Source organism: Somniosus microcephalus, unplaced genomic scaffold (genome assembly GCF_052327205.1).
Source record: "Somniosus microcephalus isolate GS21.2 unplaced genomic scaffold, FLI_Smic_1.0 unresolved_chr1, whole genome shotgun sequence".
Lineage (NCBI taxonomy): Eukaryota > Metazoa > Chordata > Chondrichthyes > Squaliformes > Somniosidae > Somniosus > Somniosus microcephalus.
Window position 1 is genome coordinate 830009 of NW_028225179.1, and position 20963 is coordinate 850971.

At 44.2% G+C, this 20963-nt stretch overlaps 2 non-coding genes across 2 annotated transcripts; one reads left to right on the forward strand and one right to left on the reverse strand.

Moving 5' to 3' along the window:
- Positions 1-1745: 1745 nt before the first annotated feature.
- trnap-agg (transfer RNA proline (anticodon AGG)) lies at positions 1746-1835 on the reverse strand. Its single transcript is given in 2 exon segments — positions 1746-1781; positions 1800-1835. It is a non-coding gene; the product is annotated as a tRNA-Pro (tRNA).
- A 1809-nt stretch (positions 1836-3644) lies between these two features.
- On the forward strand, positions 3645-3734 carry trnar-ucg (transfer RNA arginine (anticodon UCG)). The gene is given in 2 exon segments: positions 3645-3681; positions 3699-3734. It is a non-coding gene; the product is annotated as a tRNA-Arg (tRNA).
- Positions 3735-20963: the final 17229 nt, after the last annotated feature.

A 20963-nucleotide genomic window follows, 5' to 3' on the forward strand; every position in this document is an offset into this window, starting at 1 on the left:
TTCTGTTTCTGTTTAAAATGGCAGAGCTCACAGTCCCGATTAATTCCGTATTTTTTAAAGTAGAACGGTTTCAGCTTTCATGACCGAGGTGTTGAGTTTAACTAAATGCGGCGGGGCTCAGTCCCGGATTTGAACCCGGGACGTCTCGCATTTTAAGCCACGGAAATTCCCTAAGCGAGAGTCATACCCCTAAGACCAACGAGCCACCGATGCTCTGCTTCAAGTTGCATTGTGATTCCCTGCGCTGGTGCAAACCAAACTCGCAGAAGTCCTGTTCATTCAGTTAAAATGTTTAACTTTTCCTCAATCCGCTTCTTTTTGCGAGCAGTTTCCTTGAATCTGCTCACAATTCTCCCCATAAAAAGACACCCAGCAGTATCAGCGGCTGCGTGGCCTAATGGATAAGGCGTCTGACTTCGATTATGAGTTATTCAGTCATCAGAAAATTGCAGGTTCGAGTCCTGCCGCAGTCGTTTAATTAACTGGACGACACTTTTTCTGTTCCGAATCTGGCTTCAAACCGACCATTTTTGACAGTCCCTCAACTGAAGCAGTGGAAGGCCTTTTGCTTACATTAAGCTGATTGTACATTTTCAACATTGTTGATCTGGGTGCACGGGCAGGATAAGCGGTGAAGTGGACTTTCTTTCAGGGTATTTCTGCTTAGATGCAAAAAGCAGGAAATGAAATGGCTGAGAGCAGTATATGGTTGAGTCGAGGTGGCCGAAAGGTTAAGGCGATAGACAGTTAATCTATTGCCGATCTGTACGCGAGGGTGCAGCTCCCATCCTCGTCGTTATTACGTTTGATACTGGTACACTTTCCGAGCATTTAACTGAATCTTGTCTAAAATAAGCTTTCAAATGCAATTTCGTCAGAGGCGCTCTGGTGCTCCTGGTCTGTGCCCCATGCATTACTCATATCTTGTTAAAATTAAAAGAGACCACTGCAATTCTTCAACTTCTTGAATGAAGTTGGAGCAGTGATCGCGATTCGGAGATTGTCGAACTCCTCCTTTCTTCTGCTGAGATTGTCACCGAATTAAAGAGTAGCGGGACCAGAGCCAAATGATTAGGGAGCAGAAACATAAATTTCTCCTTTAGGAGGCAATGTAATTTCAAAAATATTTATCAACCTTAATGACGAGATTTTCTGCTTTAGTGTCTTTGGTTGAGATATAAATAATGGGCGAGACATCCTCGTTCTTTTCGGCATACTCTCATGGGATCCGAGGGCCCGGTTTAGCGTCTTACTAGAAAGACGGAGGCACCAACAGTGCAGCACTACGTCATTACTGCACTGGAGTGTCAGCCTGGATTATGTGCTCAAGTCTCTGGAGTGGTGCTTGACTTTGCTGCCGCTGAGCCACGGCTGACACCTAGACTCAGTTCATTTGGCTGGAGAGAAATGACGGAGATAAAGGGAAAATTACAATGGAGTAAACTTTCAATTTGTCACCCAACAGAAAAGCGGGCATCGTAATCGGCCGCCTGTTATAGAAACAGTCCGATATATGTTGCCATCGATTTCATAAGCATTGAAAATCAGGCCTGTCTATAATGGAATGGGTCGTGGTCAGTTGTTAATCACTCTGGGTCTGTTTAAAAAGAGAGTGCTCACAGTCCCGGATCATTCTGTTTCTGTTTGAAATGGCAGAGCTCACAGTCCCGGATCATTCCGTTTTTTTTAAAGGAGAACGATTTCAGTTTTCATGACCGAGGTGTTGAATTCAACTAAATGTGGCGGGGCTCGTCCGGGATTTGAACCCGGGACCTCTCGCAATTTAAGCCATGGAAATTCCCTAAGCGAGAATCATACCCCTAGACCAACGAGCCGCCGATGTTATGGTTTAAGTTGCAATGCGATTCCCTGCGCTGGTGCAAACCCAGCTCGCAGAAGTCCTGTTCATTCAGTTAAAATGTTTAACTTTTCCTCAATCCGCTTCTTTTTGCGAGCAGTTTCCTTGAATCTGCTCACAATTCTCCCCATAAAAAGAAGCTCAGCAGCATCTGCGGCTGCGTGGCCTAATGGGTAAGGCGTCTGAATTCGGTTCGCGAGTTTTTCAGTTATCAGAAGATTGCAGGTTTGAGTCCTGCTGCGGTCGTTTAATTAACTGGGCGACACTTCTTCTGTTCCGAATCTGGCTTCAAACCGACAATTTTTGACAGTCCCTCAGCTGAAGCAGTGGAAGGCCTTTTGCTTACATTAAGCTGATTGTACATTTTCAACATTGTAGATCTGGGTGCACGGGCAGGATAAGCGGTGAAGTGGACTTTCTTTCAGGGTATTTCTGCTTAGATGCAAAAAGCAGGAAATGGAATGGCTGAGAGCGGTATATGGTTGAGTCGAGGTGGCCGAAAGGTTAAGGCGATAGACTGTTAATCTATTGCCGATCTGTACGCGAGGGTTCAGCTCCCATTCTCGTCATTATTACGTTTGATACTGGTACAATTTCCGAGCATTTAACTGAATCTTGCCTAAAATAAGCTTTCAAATGCAATTTCGTCAGAGTCGCTCTGGTGCTCCTGGTCTGTGCCCCATGCATTACTCATATCTTGTTAAAATTAAAAGAGACCACTGCAATTCTTCAACTTCTTGAATGAAGTTGGAGCAGTGATCGCGATTCGGAGATTGTCGAACTCCTCCTTTCTTCTGCTGACATTGTCACCGAATGAAAGAGTAGCGGGACCAGAGGCAAATGATTAGGGAGCAGAAACATAAATTTCTCCTTTAGGAGGCAATGTAATTTCAAAAATATTTATCAACCTTAATGACGAGATTTTCTGCTTTAGTGTCTTTGGTTGAGATATAAATAATGGGCGAGACATCCTCGTTTTTTCGGCATACTCTCATGGGATCCGAGGGCCCGGTTTAACGTCTTACTAGAAAGACGGAGGCACCAACAGTGCAGCACTACCTCATTACTGCACTGGGGTGTCAGCCTGGATTATCTGCTCAAGTCTCTGGAGTGGTGCTTGACTTTGCTGCCGCTGAGCCACGGCTGACACCTAGACTCAGTTCATTTGGCTGGAGAGAAATGACGGAGATAAAGGGAAAATTACAATGGAGTAAACTGTCAATTTGTCACCCAACAGAAAAGCGGGCATCGTAATCGGCCGCCTGTTATATAAACAGTCCGATATATGTTGCCATCGATTTCATAAGCATTGAAAATCAGGAATGTCTATCATGGAATGGGTCGTGGTCAGTTGTTAATCACTCTGGGTCTGTTTAAAAAGAGAGTGCTCACAGTCCCGGATCATTCTGTTTCTGTTTGAAATGGCAGAGCTCACAGTCCCGGATCATTCCGTTTTTTTTAAAGGAGAACGATTTCAGTTTTCATGACCGAGGTGTTGAGTTTAACTAAATGCGGCGGGGCTCAGTCCGGGATTTGAACCCGGGACGTCTCGCATTTTAAGCCACGGAAATTCCCTAAGCGAGAGTCATACCCCGAGACCAAAGAACCACCGATGCTTTGCTTCAAGTTGCATTGTGATTCCCTGCGCTGGTGCAAACCCAGCTCGCAGAAGTCCTGTTCATTCAGTTAAAATGTTTAACTTTTCCTCAATCCGCTTCTTTTTGCGAGCAGTTTCCTTGAATCTGCTCACAATTCTCCCCATAAAAAGACAACCAGCAGTATCAGCGGCTGCGTGGCCGAATGGATAAGGCGTCTGATTTCGGTTATGAGTTATTCAGTCATCAGAAGATTGCAGGTTCAAGTCCTGCCGCAGTCGTTTAATTAACTGGGCGACAGTTTTTCTGTTCCGAATCTGGCTTCAAACCGACCATTTTTGACAGTCCCTCAACTGAAGCAGTGGAAGGCCTTTTGCTTACATTAAGCTGATTGTACATTTTCAACATTGTTGATCTGGGTGCACGGGCAGGATAAGCGGTGAAGTGGACTTTCTTTCAGGGTATTTCTGCTTGGATGCAAAAAGCAGGAAATGAAATGGCTGAGAGCAGTATATGGTTGAGTCGAGGTGGCCGAAAGGTTAAGGCGATAGACAGTTAATCTATTGCCGATCTGTACGCGAGGGTGCAGCTCCCATCCTCGTCGTTATTACGTTTGATACTGGTACACTTTCCGAGCATTTAACTGAATCTTGTCTAAAATAAGCTTTCAAATGCAATTTCGTCAGAGGCGCTCTGGTGCTCCTGGTCTGTGCCCCATGCATTACTCATATCTTGTTAAAATTAAAAGAGACCACTGCAATTCTTCAACTTCTTGAATGAAGTTGGAGCAGTGATCGCGGTTCGGAGATTGTCGACCTCCTCCTTTCTTCTGCTGACATTGTCACCGAATGAAAGAGTAGCGGGACCAGAGGCAAATGATTAGGGAGCAGAAACATAAATTTCTCCTTTAGGAGGCAATGTAATTTCAAAAATATTTATCAACCTTAATGACGAGATTTTCTGTTTTAGTGTCTTTGGTTGAGATATAAATAAGGGGCGAGACATCCTCGTTCTTTTCGGCATACTCTCATGGGATCGGAGGACCCGGTTTAACGTCTTACTAGAAAGACGGAGGCACCAACAGTGCAGCACTACCTCATTACTGCACTGGGGTGTCTGCCTGGATTATCTGCTCAAGTCTCTGGAGTGGTGCTTGACTTTGCTGCCGCTGAGCCACGGCTGACACCTAGACTCAGTTCATTTGGCTGGAGAGAAATGACGGAGATAAAGGGAAAAATTACAATGGAGTAAACTTTCAATTTGTCACCCAACAGAAAAGCGGGCATCGTAATCGGCCGCCTGTTATAGAAACAGTCCGATTTATGTTGCCATCGATTTCATAAGCATTGAAAATCAGGCCTGTCTATAATGGAATGGGTCGTGGTCAGTTGTTAATCACTCTGGGTCTATTTAAACCGGGAGTGCTCACATTCCCGGATCATTCTGTTTCTGTTTAAAATGGCAGAGCTCACAGTCCCGATTAATTCCGTATTTTTTAAAGTAGAACGGTTTCAGCTTTCATGACCGAGGTGTTGAGTTTAACTAAATGCGGCGGGGCTCAGTCCGGGATTTGAACGCGGGACGTCTCGCATTTTAAGCCACGGAAATTCCCTAAGCGAGAGTCATACCCCTAGACCAACGAACCACCGATGCTCTGCTTCAAGTTGCATTGCGATTCCCTGCGCTGGTGCAAACCCAGCTCGCAGAAGTCCTGTTCATTCGGTTAAAATGTTTAACTTTTCCTCAATCCGCTTCTTTTTGCGAGCAGTTTCCTTGAATCTGCTCACAATTCTCCCCATAAAAAGACAACCCGCAGTATCAGCGGCTGCGTGGCCTAATGGATAAGGCGTCTGACTTCGGTTATGAGTTATTTAGTCATCAGAAAATTGCAGGTTCGAGTCCTGCCGCAGTCGTTTAATTAACTGGGCGACACTTTTTCTGTTCCGAATCTGGCTTCAAACTGACCATTTTTGACAGTCCCTCAACTGAAGCAGTGGAAGGCCTTTTGCTTACATTAAGCTGATTGTACATTTTCAACATTGTTGATCTGGGTGCACGGGCAGGATAAGCGGTGAAGTGGACTTTCTTTCAGGGTATTTCTGCTTCGATGCAAAAAGCAGGAAATGAAATGGCTGAGAGCAGTATATGGTTGAGTCGAGGTGGCCGAAAGGTTAAGGCGATAGACAGTTAATCTATTGCCGATCTGTACGCGAGGGTTCAGCTCCCATCCTCGTCGTTATTACGTTTGATACTGGTACACTTTCCGAGCATTTAACTGAATCTTGTCTAAAATAAGCTTTCAAATGCAATTTCGTCAGAGGCGCTCTGGTGCTCCTGGTCTGTGCCCCATGCATTACTCATATCTTGTTAAAATTAAAAGAGACCACTGCAATTCTTCAACTTCTTGAATGAAGTTGGAGCAGTGATCGCGATTCGAAGATTGTCGAACTCCTCCTTTCTTCTGCTGAGATTGTCACCGAATTAAAGAGTAGCGGGACCAGAGCCAAATGATTAGGGAGCAGAAACATAAATTTCTCCTTTAGGAGGCAATGTAATTTCAAAAATATTTATCAATCTTAATGACGAGATTTTCTGCTTTAGTGTCTTTGGTTGAGATATAAATAATGGGCGAGACATCCTCGTTCTTTTCGGCATACTCTCATGGGATCCGAGGGCCCGGTTTAACGTCTTACTAGAAAGACGGAGGCACCAACAGTGCAGCACTCCGTCATTGCTGCACTGGAGTGTCAGCCTGGATTATGTGCTCAAGTCTCTGGAGTGGTGCTTGACTTTGCTGCCGCTGAGCCACGGCTGACACCTAGACTCAGTTCATTTGGCTGGAGAGAAATGACGGAGATAAAGGGAAAATTACAATGGAGTAAACTTTCAATTTGTCACCCAACAGAAAAGCGGGCATCGTAATCGGCCGCCTGTTATAGAAACAGTCCGATATATGTTGCCATCGATTTCATAAGCATTGAAAATCAGGCCTGTCTATAATGGAATGGGTCGTGGTCAGTTGTTAATCACTCTGGGTCTGTTTAAAAAGAGAGTGCTCACAGTCCCGGATCATTCTGTTTCTGTTTGAAATGGCAGAGCTCACAGTCCCGGATCATTCCGTTTTTTTTAAAGGAGAACGATTTCAGTTTTCATGACCGAGGTGTTGAATTCAACTAAATGTGGCGGGGCTCGTCCGGGATTTGAACCCGGGATCTCTCGCATTTTAAGCCACGGAAATTCCCTCAGCGAGAATCATATCCCTAGACCAACGAGCCACCAATGTTCTGCTTTAAGTTGCATTGCGATTCCCTGCGCTGGTGCAAACCCAGCTCGCAGAAGTCCTCTTCATTCAGTTAAAATGTTTAACTGTTCCTCAATCCGCTTCTTTTTGCGAGCAGTTTCCTTGAATCTGCTCACAATTCTCCCCATAAGAAGAGGCTTAGCAGCATAAGCGGCTGCGTGGCCTAATGGATAAGGCGTTTGTTCTTCGGTTGCGAGTTTTTTCAGTTATCAGAAGATTGCAGGTTCGAATCCTGCTGCGGTCGTTTAATTAACTGGGCGACACTTTTTCTGTTCCGAATTTGGCTTCAAACCGACCATTTTTAAAATCCCTCAACTGAAGCAGTGGAAGGCCTTTTGCTTACATTAAGCTGATTGTACATTTTCAACATTGTAGATCTGTGTGCACGGGCAGGATAAGCGGTGAAGTGGGCTTTCTTTCAGGATTTTTCTGCTTAGATGCAAAAAGCAGGAAATGGAATGGCTGAGAGCAGGATATGGTGGAGACGAGGTGGCCGATAGGCTAAGGAGATGGACTGTTTACCCATTGCTCGATCTGTACGTGAGTATTCGGATCCCATGCTCGTCGTTATTACGTTTGAAACTGGTGTACTTTCCGAGCATTTAACTGAATCTTGACTAAAATAAGCTTTCAAATGCAATTTCGTCAGAATCGCCCTGGTGCTCCTGGTCTGTGCCCAATGCATTACTCATATCTTGTTAAAATTAAAAGAGACCACTGCAATTCTTCAAATTCTTGAATGCAGTTGGAGCAGTGATCGCGATTCAGAGATTGGAGAACTCCTCCTTTCTTCTGCTGAGATTGTCACCGAATGAAAGACTAGCGGGACCAGAGGCAAATTATTAGGGAGCAGAAACATAAATTTCTCCTTTAGGAGGCAATGTAATTTCAAAACTATTTATCAACCCTAATGAAGAGATTTTCTGTTTTAGTGTCTTTGGTTGAGAGATAAATAATGGGCGAGAAATCCTCTTTATTTCCGGCAAACTCTCAAGGGATCTGAGGACCCAGTTTAACGTCTTACTTGGAAGACGGAGGCACCAACAGTGCAGCACTACCTCAGTACCGCACTGCAGTGTCAGCCTGGATTATGTGCTCAAGTCTCTGGAGTGGTGCTTGATTTTGCTGCCGCTGAGCCACGGCTGACACCTACACTCAGTTCATTTGGCTGGAGAGAAATGACGGATATAAAGGGAAAAATTACAATGGAGTAAACCTTCAATTTGTCGTCCAACAGAAAAGCGGGCATTGTAATCGGCCGCCTGTTATAGAAACAGTCCGATTTATGTTGCCATCGGTTTCATAAGCATTGAAAATCAGGCCTGCCTATTATGGAATGGGTCGTGGTCAGTTGTTAATCACTTTGGTTCTGTTTAAACCGGGAGTGCTAACAGTCCCGGATCATTCTGTGTCTGTTTAAAATGGCAGAGCTCACAGTCCCGGATCAATCCGTTTTTTTTGAAGTAGAGCGATTTCAGCTTTCATGACCGAGGTGTTGAGTTTAACTCAATGCGGCGGGGCTCGTCCGGGATTTCAACCCGGGACATCTCGCATTTTAAGCCACAGAATTACCCTAAGCGAGAATCATACCCGTAGACCAACGAGCCGCCGATATTCTGCTTCAAGTTGCATTGTGATTCCCTGCGCTGGTGCAAACCCAGCTCGCAGAAGTCCTGTTCTTTCAGTTAAAATGTTTATCTTCTGCTCAATCCGCTTCTTTTTGCAAACAGTTTCCTTGAATCTGCTCACAATTCTCCCCATATAAAGAGGTTCACCAATATCAGCGGCTGCATAGCCGAATAGATAAAGCACCTGACTTCCCTTGTGAGTTTTTCAGTTATCAGAAGATTGCAGGTTCGAATCCTGGGCGACACTTTTTATGTTTTGAATCTAGCTTCAAACCGACCATTTTTGACAGTCCCTCAACTGAAGCAGCGGAAGGCCTTTTGCTTACATTAAGCTGATTGTACATTTTCAACATTGTAGATCTGTGTGCACGGGCAGGATAAGCGGTGAAGTGGACTTTCTTTCAGGGTATTTCTGCTTCGATGCAAAAAGCAGGAAATGCAATGGCTGAGAGCAGTGTATGGTGGAGACGAGGTGGCCGAGAGGTTAAGGCGATGGACTGTTAATCCATTGCTGATCTGTACGCGAGGGTTTGGATCCCATCCTCGACGTTATTACGTTTGATGCTGGTACACTTTCCGAGCATTTAACTGAATCTTGCCTAAAATAAGCTTTCAAATGCAATTTCGTCAGCATCGTCCTGGTCTGTGCCCCATGCATTACTGATATCTCGTTAAAATTAAAAGAGACCACTGCAATTCTTCAACTTCTTGAATGAAGGTGGAGCAGTGATCGCGATTCGGAGATTGTCGAACTCCTCCTTTCTGCTGCTGAGATTGTCACCGAATGAAAGAGTAGCAGGAACAGAGGCAAATGATTAGGGAGCAGAAACATAAATTTCTCCTTTAGGAGGTCATGCGGCAGAAATTACGATCGGGGGCTTGTCGCGCGTGCAAGCCCCCGATCTGCACTTACCCGACGTGCCTGCCGTTCACCTCCAGGGACGCCTGGAATTCCTTTTTGAAAGAGAAGAATCCCGGGCAGCGTATGACGTCACGCCGCCCAGGAGCGCAGCCAGCGCGAAGCCTGCGGTGCGCTGTGCAAGTGAGACACGCCCCTTGAGGTCTCATTTTAATAGGACACGCCCATAATCTGTGAAAGCAGCTGGAGAGCACTCTTTCTTGCAGAAGAGAAGTGCAGGTAGGTTCTGTGTATTTTTATCAATGTTTTGGTAACTTTTATAAACTTTTAAAAAGTTTTGAATGATTTTGATGACTCTCAGAATGTTTTAAAGAGAATTGAAGCTGTTTGAGCAGTTTTTAAAGCCTTGAAATCAATCTTTTAATTCTGTTCAGTTAATTAGCAAATTGAGATGGCTGGAATGACCACATTTAACGTGATTAAAAGAACTCAGAACTTCACTGAGGATGACCTCAGAAGTCTCCTCAGCGAGGTGGAGGCGAGGCGTCTGCGCATCATGGGGAATGAGCAGTCGAGGGCACCGCAAAAAGGTCAGATGGCAGCGTGGTCGGAAGTTGCACAAGCTGTCAGCGCGAGCTCCACCATACCACGTACAGCGGAACAATGTCGCAAGAAATTCAGTGACTTGTTGCGATGTGTCAGGGTTTGTACAGTTTTAACGAAAGTGTACTGTTAAATTGCTAAGAGTTTATTTTAACTGGATTGCAAAAGGCTTCTGCATTAAATTTTCTAAAGCTAATTCATGGTAAAGTGACCTGAGCTGACAATAAAACTTTGTGGCTTTGGGGGCAGCTCAGGGTTACCTTCGGTTCTCTTATTTTGATTCCAGTGCTTTGAGCTGTAAAACTTCAATCAGAGATTTTAAGAAACACCCAACCCAGTCTTCAAAGCCTCTGCTGACCATGTCAGAAATGCAGCTGTATGATTCTATTTCCTCTTCTTTAATATCAGAGTAAGAGTTCTCACAATGCCAGAGAACGCACACGCACAGGCAGTGGTGTTGCTGAGGGTTTTGACCGAGCATGAGGAACGGGTCGAACAGGTGTGTGGATTTGCTAGCAATCGCCCTGCTGAAGGATCTGAAACAAACATTGCTGACCCTCATAGTGAGTTGCCCTGCCCAGCTATATGTTGAAGAAGGATAGGTGTGTGTTGAATATCGGTGATGTGGCACATCTTGCTTTACCTTTGCAAATGTTTTCTGCTTCATTCCCACAGCTGGACAGAGTACCTCTCAAACACGGGATGAGCAGTGCGTGGAGTCAGCGGCCGCAGAGGGCATTGAAAAGGCGCAGGAAACGTTAGCGTGTCACCTTCTGCCCATTCTGCCTCCTTCAACCCTCAGCCACGGAGGCCAGTGGCCAATTCGTTAAATTGTTATATTTCTCATTTTATTGAAATGTTTAATGTTTTCTTTCATATTTAAATTTAAATGTTTATTTCAGCATGAAAGGATATGTTACCTTTTCGTTTAAGCAGTACACCCAATAGTCAATCTTAAAACAATTTAAACATTTCTTTTATTTCAAATTTTTTTACAACAGTTACACAAGTAGAAACTAGCTAGTTCTTACCTTGAATGTTTGTATTACAGTAAGAAAGTAAAAATTACTGTAAAATGTTTACACTTTCTTTGCCAACAGTTAGCATTATGCACATGTTTGAAAACGTTACATGAGGTAGTACCCATCTTAAATTTTGCCATTTCACTGTAAATCAGACAAAAATTACTTAAACCTGCTTATAAAGTGATTTCAAAACTGTTAACTTTAATATTATTAAAGTGCATAAAAGAGGTCCTTAACATCCTGAATGTTTTACTTGCACAACAAAAGAAAGACAAGTAAAAACGAACTGTTTACAATATTTCTTCCGCATTGTTCATTTTTAGAAAATTTTTAAAACTACAGAAGCTTTACTTAAAATTTACAAGTTATTCACTGTATACATCGAAATTGAAGATGAAAAGTTTTTGATGATGCAATAAAAGGTCACTCTTTCACTTTAATATGTGTCTGCTTCTGTCTTTGCCTTGCGGGGGGAGGGGTAGGTACAGGGCGTAACTACCGCATGAAACTTTTAGCTGCCAGCAGTTCACGAACAGCCTTAGATTCGGCGGCACTTGGCTCCTCCCCATGAGGCCTGGCAACATGCACATTGCCATCGCCTTCATCCTCCACTTCAACAGGCGTCATTGTTAAGGGTCAGTCCTTCCTGCAGGGCAAGGACAGGCCAGCACAATCCGTGCCACTTTCTGGTGAGAGTACTGCAAGGTCCCCCCTGACCTATCCAGGTACCGGAAGCGTGATTTCAGAACTCCTATTGTCCTCTCCACCACTTGACGTGTAGTCACGTGTGCATGGTTGTATCTCTCATGAGACTGATTAATGGTATTGCGGTAGAGCGTCATCAGCCATGGTTTTAGCAGGTAGTCCTTGTCGCCCAATATCCATGCGGAACCTGTCGGCAATTTGCTGAGAGAATCATACAATTTAGAGTTACGGAGGACGAAGGAGTCATGATTACTTTCCCGGTGCCCTGCATTCACGTTTAGGATCTGGAGGTGTGCAACACATAATATCATAACATTCAATGAATGATACCCCTTCCTGTTAATGAATGTCACAGGTGCATCCTTGGGTGCCTTCAAAGCAATGTGGGTTCTATCGACAGCCCCAAACACTTTGGGGAATCCAGCAATGCGATAAAAAGCTAAGGCCATCTCCTTCTGATGTCGAGTGGACAAGTCATAACGAATGAAATCTGAAAGCCTACGGCAAATGGCTTCTGTGACCTGGTGAATGCAGACCTTCGCAGCATTCTTGGAGATGTTGCATATGTCACCGGTGCCTGCTTGAAATGATCCACTTGCAAAGAAGTTCAATGCTGTGGTTACCTTCATGTTCACTGACAAGGCAGTGCGTGTTTTTGAGCGTGGTTCCAAGTCCGCCTTCAACATGTCACATAGTCGGCCAACTTCCTCTTTACTGAAGCGCAGCTTCCTGACACACAACTCCTCGGAAAGCATTTCAAAAGATCGCCTCTCCCTGTAAACTCTGTGTGGTGGGTAGTTGTTTCTTCTGATCAGGCGATGGTTATGGTTCCTCAATCTTCTACGTTGCTCCCTGGCGTTGCGATTTATTTGAAGCAAATACACATAGAACATCGTGGCAACATTTCTATAAGAGGGCATGTTTCTCGCTCACAGGACTCCTCACTACACAGGCGTACCTGTTCGGAGTAAATGGAAATAGTTGTTACAGTTATTTTAATAAACTTAGTGCCTATAACATCAACTCGGCCTATGCCAGGAAGCTTGCTTTAACGGCTTGCAAACACATCCTTCCCGCCTGATGAATATCACAGGCCTAGATCCTTTTCCAATAAATTACATTTGCAGAAATTCATCATTACATAAATACATTCATCCAGGTACTGAAAGGAATACATACATAAATGCACATCCTTAATGGAATATATACAGACATAAATACAATCATACATACATACTTACTAAACATTACTCATGACAATTTCATTTTGTAAGCATTTTATTATTTTTAAAACTGTAAATTTCACAATTTATAAAAATAAATTCAATGAGGCCTTGCCCACAGCCACAATTGCTCCTTCTACCTACAGTACTGAAAAACCGTTTTAAACAAAAAAATGTTTTTAAACTTACCTCAGCCTTTCTTAAAATAACTTTCCTCCCTTTCCCAAACAGAAATAAAATGTCTTTCAGAAGCTCCACGATGACAGGCTTTTCCTCCGCAGCTTCTCGATAGCTTTACTCCTGCTTTTTTCATTTCCAAGTTGTCAGGACCCTCACTGAATCCATGAATGAAATCGACGAAGTTCACTGCGCACGCGCTGCCTGTGCGGACGCACGTGCTGTGCCTCTGACCCCCTAAGGTCAGGGGACAGGAAATGCCAGTTTTCCCCGCATGCGTTGTGCAAGCTGAAAACCGGCAATTCCTCCGGCCACACGCGTGAGTACATCGTCCGTACTCACGCGTTCAGAGAGGAATTACTGGGCCAATGTAATTTCAAAACATTTTATCAACCTTAATGACGAGATTTTCTGTTTTAGTGTCTTTGGTTGAGAGCTAAATAATGAGCGAGAAATGCTCGTTCTTTTCGGCATACTCTCATGGGATCGGAGGGCCCGGTTTAACGTCTTACTAGAAAGACGGAGGCACCAACAGTGCAGCACTACCTCAGTACTGCACTGGAGTGTCAGCCTGGATTACGTGCTCAAGTCTCTGGAGTGGTGCTTGACTTTGCTGCCGCTGAGCCACGGCTGACACCTGCACTCAGTTCATTTGGCTGGAGAGAAATGACGGAGATAAAGGGAAATATTATAATGGAGTAAACCTTCAATTTGTCGTCCAACAGAAAAGCGGGCATCGTAATCGGCCGCCTGTTATACAAACAGTCCGATTTATGATGGCATAGATTTCATAAGCATTGAAAATCAGGCCTGTCTATAATGGAATGGGTCGTGGTCAGTTGTTAATCACTCTGGGCCTGTTTAAACCGGGAGTGCTCAAAGTCCCGGTCATTCTGTGTCTGTTTAAAATGGCAGAGCTCACAGTCCCGGATCATTCCGTTTTTTTTTTAAAGTAGAGCGATTTCAGCTTTCATGACCGAGGTGTTGAGTTTCACTAAATGTGGCGGGTCTCCTCCGGGATCTCTCGCATATTTAAGCCACAAAAATTCCCTAAGCGAGAATCATACCCCTAGACCAACGAGCCGCCGATGCTTTACTTCAAGTTGCATTGCAATTCCCTGCGCTGGTGCAAACCCAGCTAGCAGAAGTCCTGTTCATTCAGTTGAAATGTTTATCTTTTCCTCAATCCGCTTCTTTTTGCGAGCAGTTTCCTTGAATCTGCACACAATTCTCCCCATAAAAAGAAGCTCAGCAGCAGCAACGGTGCGTGGCCTAATGGATAAGACGTCTGACTTCGGTTGCGAGTTTTTCAATTATCAGAAGATTACAGGTTTGAGTCCTGCCGCGGTCGTTTAATTAACTGGGCGACACATTTTCTGCTCTGAATCTAGCTTCAAACCGACCATTTTTGACAGTCCCTCAACTGAAGCAGCGGAAGGCCTTTTGCTTACATTAAGCTGATTGTACATTTTCAACATTGTAGATATGTTTGCACGGGCAGGATAAGCGGTGAAGTGGACTTTCTTTCAGGGTATTTCTGCTTAGATGCAAAAAGCAGGAAATGGAATGCCTGACAGCAGTGTATGGTTGAGATGAGGTGGTCGAGAAGTTAAGGCGATGGGTTGTTAATCCATTGCCGATCTGTAAGCGAGGGTTCGGATCCCTCCTCGTCGTTATTGCGTTTGATACTGGTACACTTTCCGAGCATTTAACTGAATCTTGCCTAAAATAAGCTTTCAAATGCAATTTCGTCAGAATCGCCCTGGTACTCCTGGTCTGTGCCCCATGCATTACTCATGTCTTGTTAAAATTAAAAGAGACCACTGCAATTCTTCAACTTCTTGAATGCAGGTGGAGCAGTGATCGCGATTCGGAGATTGTCAAACTCCTCCTTTCTTCTGCTGAGATTGTCACCGAATGAAAGAATAGCAGGAACAGAGGCAAATGATTAGGGAGCAGAAACATAAATTTCTCCTTTAGGAGGCAATGTAATTTCAAAAATATTTATCCACCTTAATGATGAGATTTTCTGTTTTAGTGTCTTTGGTTGAGAGATAAATAATGGGCGAGAAATCCTCGTTCTTTTCGGCATTCTCTCCTGGGATCGGAGGGCCCCGTTTAACGTCTTACTAGAAAGACGGAGGCACCGACAGTGCAGCACTACCTCAGTACTGCACTGGAGTGTCAGCCTGGATTTTGTACTCAAGTCTCTGGAGTGGTGCTTGACTTTGCTGCCGCTGAACCACAGCTGACACTTACACACAGTTCATTTGGCTGGAGAGAAATGACGGAGATAAAGGGAAAAATGATGATGGAGTAAACTTTCAATTTGTCGTCCAAGAAAAAAACGGGCATCGTAATCGGCCACCCGTTAATTTTTCTGTTTTAGTGCCTTTGCTTGAGAGATAAATAATGGGTGAGAAATCCTCGTTCAGTTCGGCATAGTCTCATGAATGAAATGACGGAGATTAAGGCGTCCAAGAATAAACCGGGCATCGTAATCGGTCGTCCATTATAGAAACAGCCATCGATTTCATAAGCATTGGAAATCAGGCCTGTCTATAATGGGCGGTTTCATGGTCATTTGCGAATCACTGTGTGTCTGTTTAAACCGGGAGTGCTTACAGTCCCGGGTCATCAGTTAGCTGCAAATGGTGTTATTAATGGGAGTCGTGGGACTGAGAAATACCTAAACAGCAGATACCCTGTAAAAGACAGCTCCGAGTGTCGGTTAAAATAAAGCACTGAACTGACAGAGCGGAGGTCAGATGAGGAATCACTGAATCAATACAAGGTTTAAAGATGTGACTCTGTCAGGGGTAGACTGTGTGTGAGCTGCACCGGGATCGGACCCATTCACTAAGTCCCGACTCAGAAACGGTCTCGGGTTTGATTCTCGCTCGGGGGGTTTCATTGATTGATATGGGAGAGGTTCCCAGGTTCAAATGATGGCTTTTTACCGTTTCAGGAGTTCGGATTCTCTTTTCGCCAGAGAATGTTTGAGCTCCAGTGGACAGAAGGCACAGGGTTTGTCGACACAACACTCGTGGAGTAAAGAACATTTTTTCAGGAGGTGCGCAGATTGAAGCTGACATGAGGTGCGCAGATTGAAGCTGACATGAGGTGCGCAGATTGAAGCTGACATGAGGTGCGCAGATTGAAGCTTACATGAGGTGAGCAGATTGAAGCTGACATGAGGTGCGCAGATTGAAGCTGACATGAGGTGCGCAGATTGAAGCTGACATGAGGTGCGCAGATTGAAGCTGACCTGAGGTGCGCAGATTGAAGCTGACATGAGGTGCACAGATTGAAGCTGACATGAGGTGCGCAGATTGAAGCTGACATGAGGTGCACAGATTGAAGCTGACATGAGGTGCGCAGATTGAAGCTGACATGAGGTGCGCAGATTGAAGCTGACATGAGGTGCGCAGATTGAAGCTGACATGAGGTGCACAGATTGAAGCTGACATGAGGTGCGCAGATTGAAGCTGACATGAGGTGTGCAAATTGAAGCTGACATGTTAATTAATCACAATTCAAACGTACTCATTGGCGATTCCCATTCCTTGAATGGCATCCATGAACGAGTTGTGGTTTTGCTGCAAAAGGTCATCACCAAAACCTGACTGAACAGCGACTCTGGTGGAACTCAAACACACAACCTTCCCACCGTTAATTAGAAGGCCAACGCGCTATCCATTGACCCACAGAACCGATTACATTTGAAGATTATGAATCCGTAAGTTTGAGCTTCTTTATGGGTGAACGCGAGACTTGAAGATATGTTTTGATAATTTCCTGTAAATCATTTCCACCTCCGTCTTTTCCCGAGGTTTGAACAAACGAATGAATGAGAGGGTCAGGCACATCACTCCGAGAAGCTCGTCCGCTAATCAGTGAAAGGCGACAGTGTTTACTGTGAGGGGTTTCGAGTTATTCACACACTATCTGGTAAGAAAAAGTTGCCGTGACCCGGACACGTAGTCTTATGATCTGGAGTCAGGCAAGTTCCCAAAATCCTGTTGTGTCTCAAATACCCCCATAAAGAGGCGCTTCCTTCATATGGTTATACTTTGAGACAACACTTCTTAAATCCTGACTTTGTAATACATGACGGCTTTCCAACCCCCACCAGCTCCCGCGGGGTGAGGCAGCCATGAGAAGCAGCATTCCCTGTGAGCGCCCATATCCCGCTTGCTTCTGCCGCCAGCTGCCAGTGATCTACAGCAAATCCAACTGCAGAGACAGGGCGCAAAGAATCATCAGGGAAAGAGGCATGTGCTCAAAATCCCAATTAGTGGGACAGGATCAGAGGAACAGTTAATGTCCTGGGATGTGGACTTCGGTCAGAGCTGCAGTCAAATAAGTGTGAGAGAGAGAGAGAAACTATTTCCTCTGGTGGGAGGGTCCAGCAGAATGGGGGATAACCATAAAATTACAGCTATCGCGTTCAGGGATGATGTAAGGAAGGGCTTCTTCACACAGAGGGTAATGGGAATCCGGATCTCTCTCCTACAAAAGGCTGTTGAGGCCGGGGGTCAATTGACAATTTCTAAATTGAGGTTGATAGATTTTTGTTAGGCAAGGATATGAAGATTTATGGAATCAGAGCAGGTAGATGGAGTTAAGACATGATGTAATTGAATGGCGGAGCATGCTCGATGGTTAAATGGCCACCACCTGTTCCTATGTTCCTATGATTGAAACAGCTGCAAACAAACGTTGCTTTTTATTCATATTTAGCAGCAAACCTATCCGTGCCGTGCGCAACTATGCTGTGCTGAGAGCAAACACCCCGCAACTGATGTGTGCTGCCGTTATCGTAAAGTGACTGGTGATCTGCGTTCTAACCACAGCAACCACTGTTCGAATCCTTATTACAGCACAGCTCGCTTTATATTGTCTGCCTGTTCTCTGATAGACCGCTGCGAGCCATCAGTACTTACAACCTGAAGAAATGTGTCTTATTGGTGATGAAAACCGATTTACTCCTTCAAAACCCTGCGCTCTCACATACCTGTGTTGATGCTCCATAATACAAACCAGCCAACCTTATCATCCTTTCACAATCACCAACCCTCCGTTAATTTCCTCCTTCCATTTCATTGTCACTTTCCTGCGGTATTGCCTAATGCAACATTCACTTTCAGCTGCTTACACCTTACGTTTGATCTGCTACCACCGCTAGTTTGGGCACAGGACCCATTCGCACCAATTTACATTAGTGCCTTAGAACCAGTCGATACCTTTAGATCTGTGGGACTGCTCGACAGACAAGGACAGTGGCCCGATTGTTCACCTTTTTTCTTGGGGAAGCTTGTGATAGTGGGCTTGTTAACTGAAGGACTGGGTTTTATTGTCTTGCTGGTTGACACTTTTCCCAAAACTATCGTGATGCGTGAACGACGGGAAGCGTCACCTAGCTGCCAATGAGGGTTGGAATGTGAAGCTTTGACTCGCTGGTGTGGTGCAGTACGATCGAAATCGTTCCGCCTTAATCTTAACAGGTCTTTTCAAATGTGCGATTGAACCAATTAACAGATAAATGAAAAGAGCGCTACTGGATGAACGCAGTGATTACAGGAGGTGGGCCATAATTGAAAGGTATTTGAAAGCCCATGGCGAGGGACACATTGTTCTTTATGAAGAGCGGGAGCAAAATAAATTTTAAAAGAAATTAATTGTACAGACTTGGTGCCAATCAGAAAACTGCGCTCATCTAAAATCAATAAAAATAAGAAATTAAATTAATTTTCAAATGATAAAGTAAACCATTTTTGCAGCTTCCTAGGCTGGATAGCTCTTTGTTGGCCGGCGCGGACACGATGGGCCGAAATGGTCTCATTCCGTGCTGTAACTATCTATGATTCTATGATTCCTCATCATTTGCTTTTCCCGTCAATCTTTCAAGCGGTGTAAAGCCAGTGTAGATTGCAGTTCGCTCTCAGCTTCTCCCATCGATGTGAAAATGAAACAGGAGGAGGCGAGGATTGCCCCGAACAGCAGAGCTGGGCACTGACTCTATTTCTAATGCTGCAGGAGTTGTTCTGTTCCTCTATAGATTCCCCTCACCATTGAAACGACTGTTATAACTCACTGGCTGTAAATGGACGATTTATTATATGTTGGATAGTTTCAATCAAATAGATTTTAATAATTCTGCAAAAAGCCGAGGTTAGTACTGGAACTGATAAGCTTTTGATCACAGAATTAACATCAAAATCAGGCTCCTTGTCCAATAAGGCAGGAAAGTGCGAACAAGGAAAGACAGAAAGGTTCAAAATTCCGCAGCGCGTTTCATGGCCACCGGACGTTCCAAAGTGCATTGCAGCCAATGAAGTACTTTTAAAGTATATTCACTGTTGTAATGTAGGAAACGCGGCAGGCAATGGAATGGAAGGAAGGAAGGGGGAAAGATCTATCTCTAATCCGAGATCTCTGTTCCATTAGAACTGGGTGAAAGATTAGTTTGAGAAAGTGGGAGAATTTTACACAGCGAGAAGTAAGATTGTCTTACTTGGGGACTGTAAGATTTTCAGGCCAAGTGTCTTCCAACTGGATGAACAGTCCATCACCTTAACCTCTCACCAACCTCCATCTACCTTTATTATCCAAAGACGGCCGTCCGAAAATCACTTTTATTTTAATATTTTAGTTTCCAAAGGATAGAAACAATCATTAATAAAGTCGTCTTTACCGCCTCTTCTGCCTGTGCTCCCAGATTGACAATATGGAAATTGTCGAGGCGGCTTCTGGGAATAGACGGATTTTCATATATATGTCACAGTTTCTGCACATCTGGGACTGAATTCCCGCTGTTAAAAATAAACTCGTGAGTTTCTTGCGATACAATGGAATTAGGCTCTGCGCTGATTTTCTAACAATTACTGATTTGAAGACTTCTGCAATGTCTCCAGGGTGATGAAATTGTTGATGTTTGACTAAAGATACTTTTCAAGCAAGCATCATACCCCTGGAGCAATGAGCCGCTGGTAGAAAAACTTTCAACGCTTGGAGCAATACAATCATAGAATTCTTAATGTGGTGATGAAAATTATTGGGCCAATCCTTCCCGTGCCGGCTCTCTGCACGAGCTGTCCAATTATTGCCACGTCCCTGCTCTAACACACAGTCCGACCAATGTTTTTCATTCCAAGTATGTATCAGTAATTTGAGCCGTGCCATGAGCTAAGTGCAGCATGCTTGGAAGGAAAATGCGACTTTGGACTTGAGACTCTGTAGGATTTTTCTATTAACTCTCTTCACTCTTTAGGGTAATCAGAACTAAGATCAACCAAGGCTTTAAACTTTTCTATCAAATTGGATTTATTAACATTTAAATACAACAAGCTTTGAACTTCCCCAGGCAGAACCGTGAAATGCTTTCTGCAGTGCCTTTAACCAATTGGCCATGCTGAATTCAGAAATATCTGACGCTGCACTGATTGTTACATAACCATTTCGTTGGTTTGGTGATATTTAATTTGCAGCAAATTCATAAAATTGAAAAGAATCGCAGGGATCTTTGCAATAAACTAAACCCTCCGATATTAAGAGTATGGAATATCCTGCAGGATAATGAAAATAAACAGCAGGAATATTATGTTCTGCTCCCACGTGATACAGATCAGCCTCAGCCTCTGCTCCCTCCCTGAAACTTTGCTACAATTGTACAGGATCTTGGTGAGACCACACCTGGAGAACTGTGCAGTATTTTGATTTGCCTTTTATTCTTTCATTAACAGAAACACGAATGCGACTGGAGAATTAAAACACAAGGTAAGGTGAGCATTGCTGTTTCAGGAGTAACATTCTCGCCTGCCACGCAGAGACCCGGGTTCGGTTCCCAGTCATATGACAAAGCTAATTACTAAAGTATTCTCAGGTTCGATTGCGGTTGCTCTGCACAATTCGATTAAAATGTCCAACAGAGAAAAGAACGGAGTTTATTTAACATTAAGTTCATGCCAAAGCTCGTTCGGTCTCATT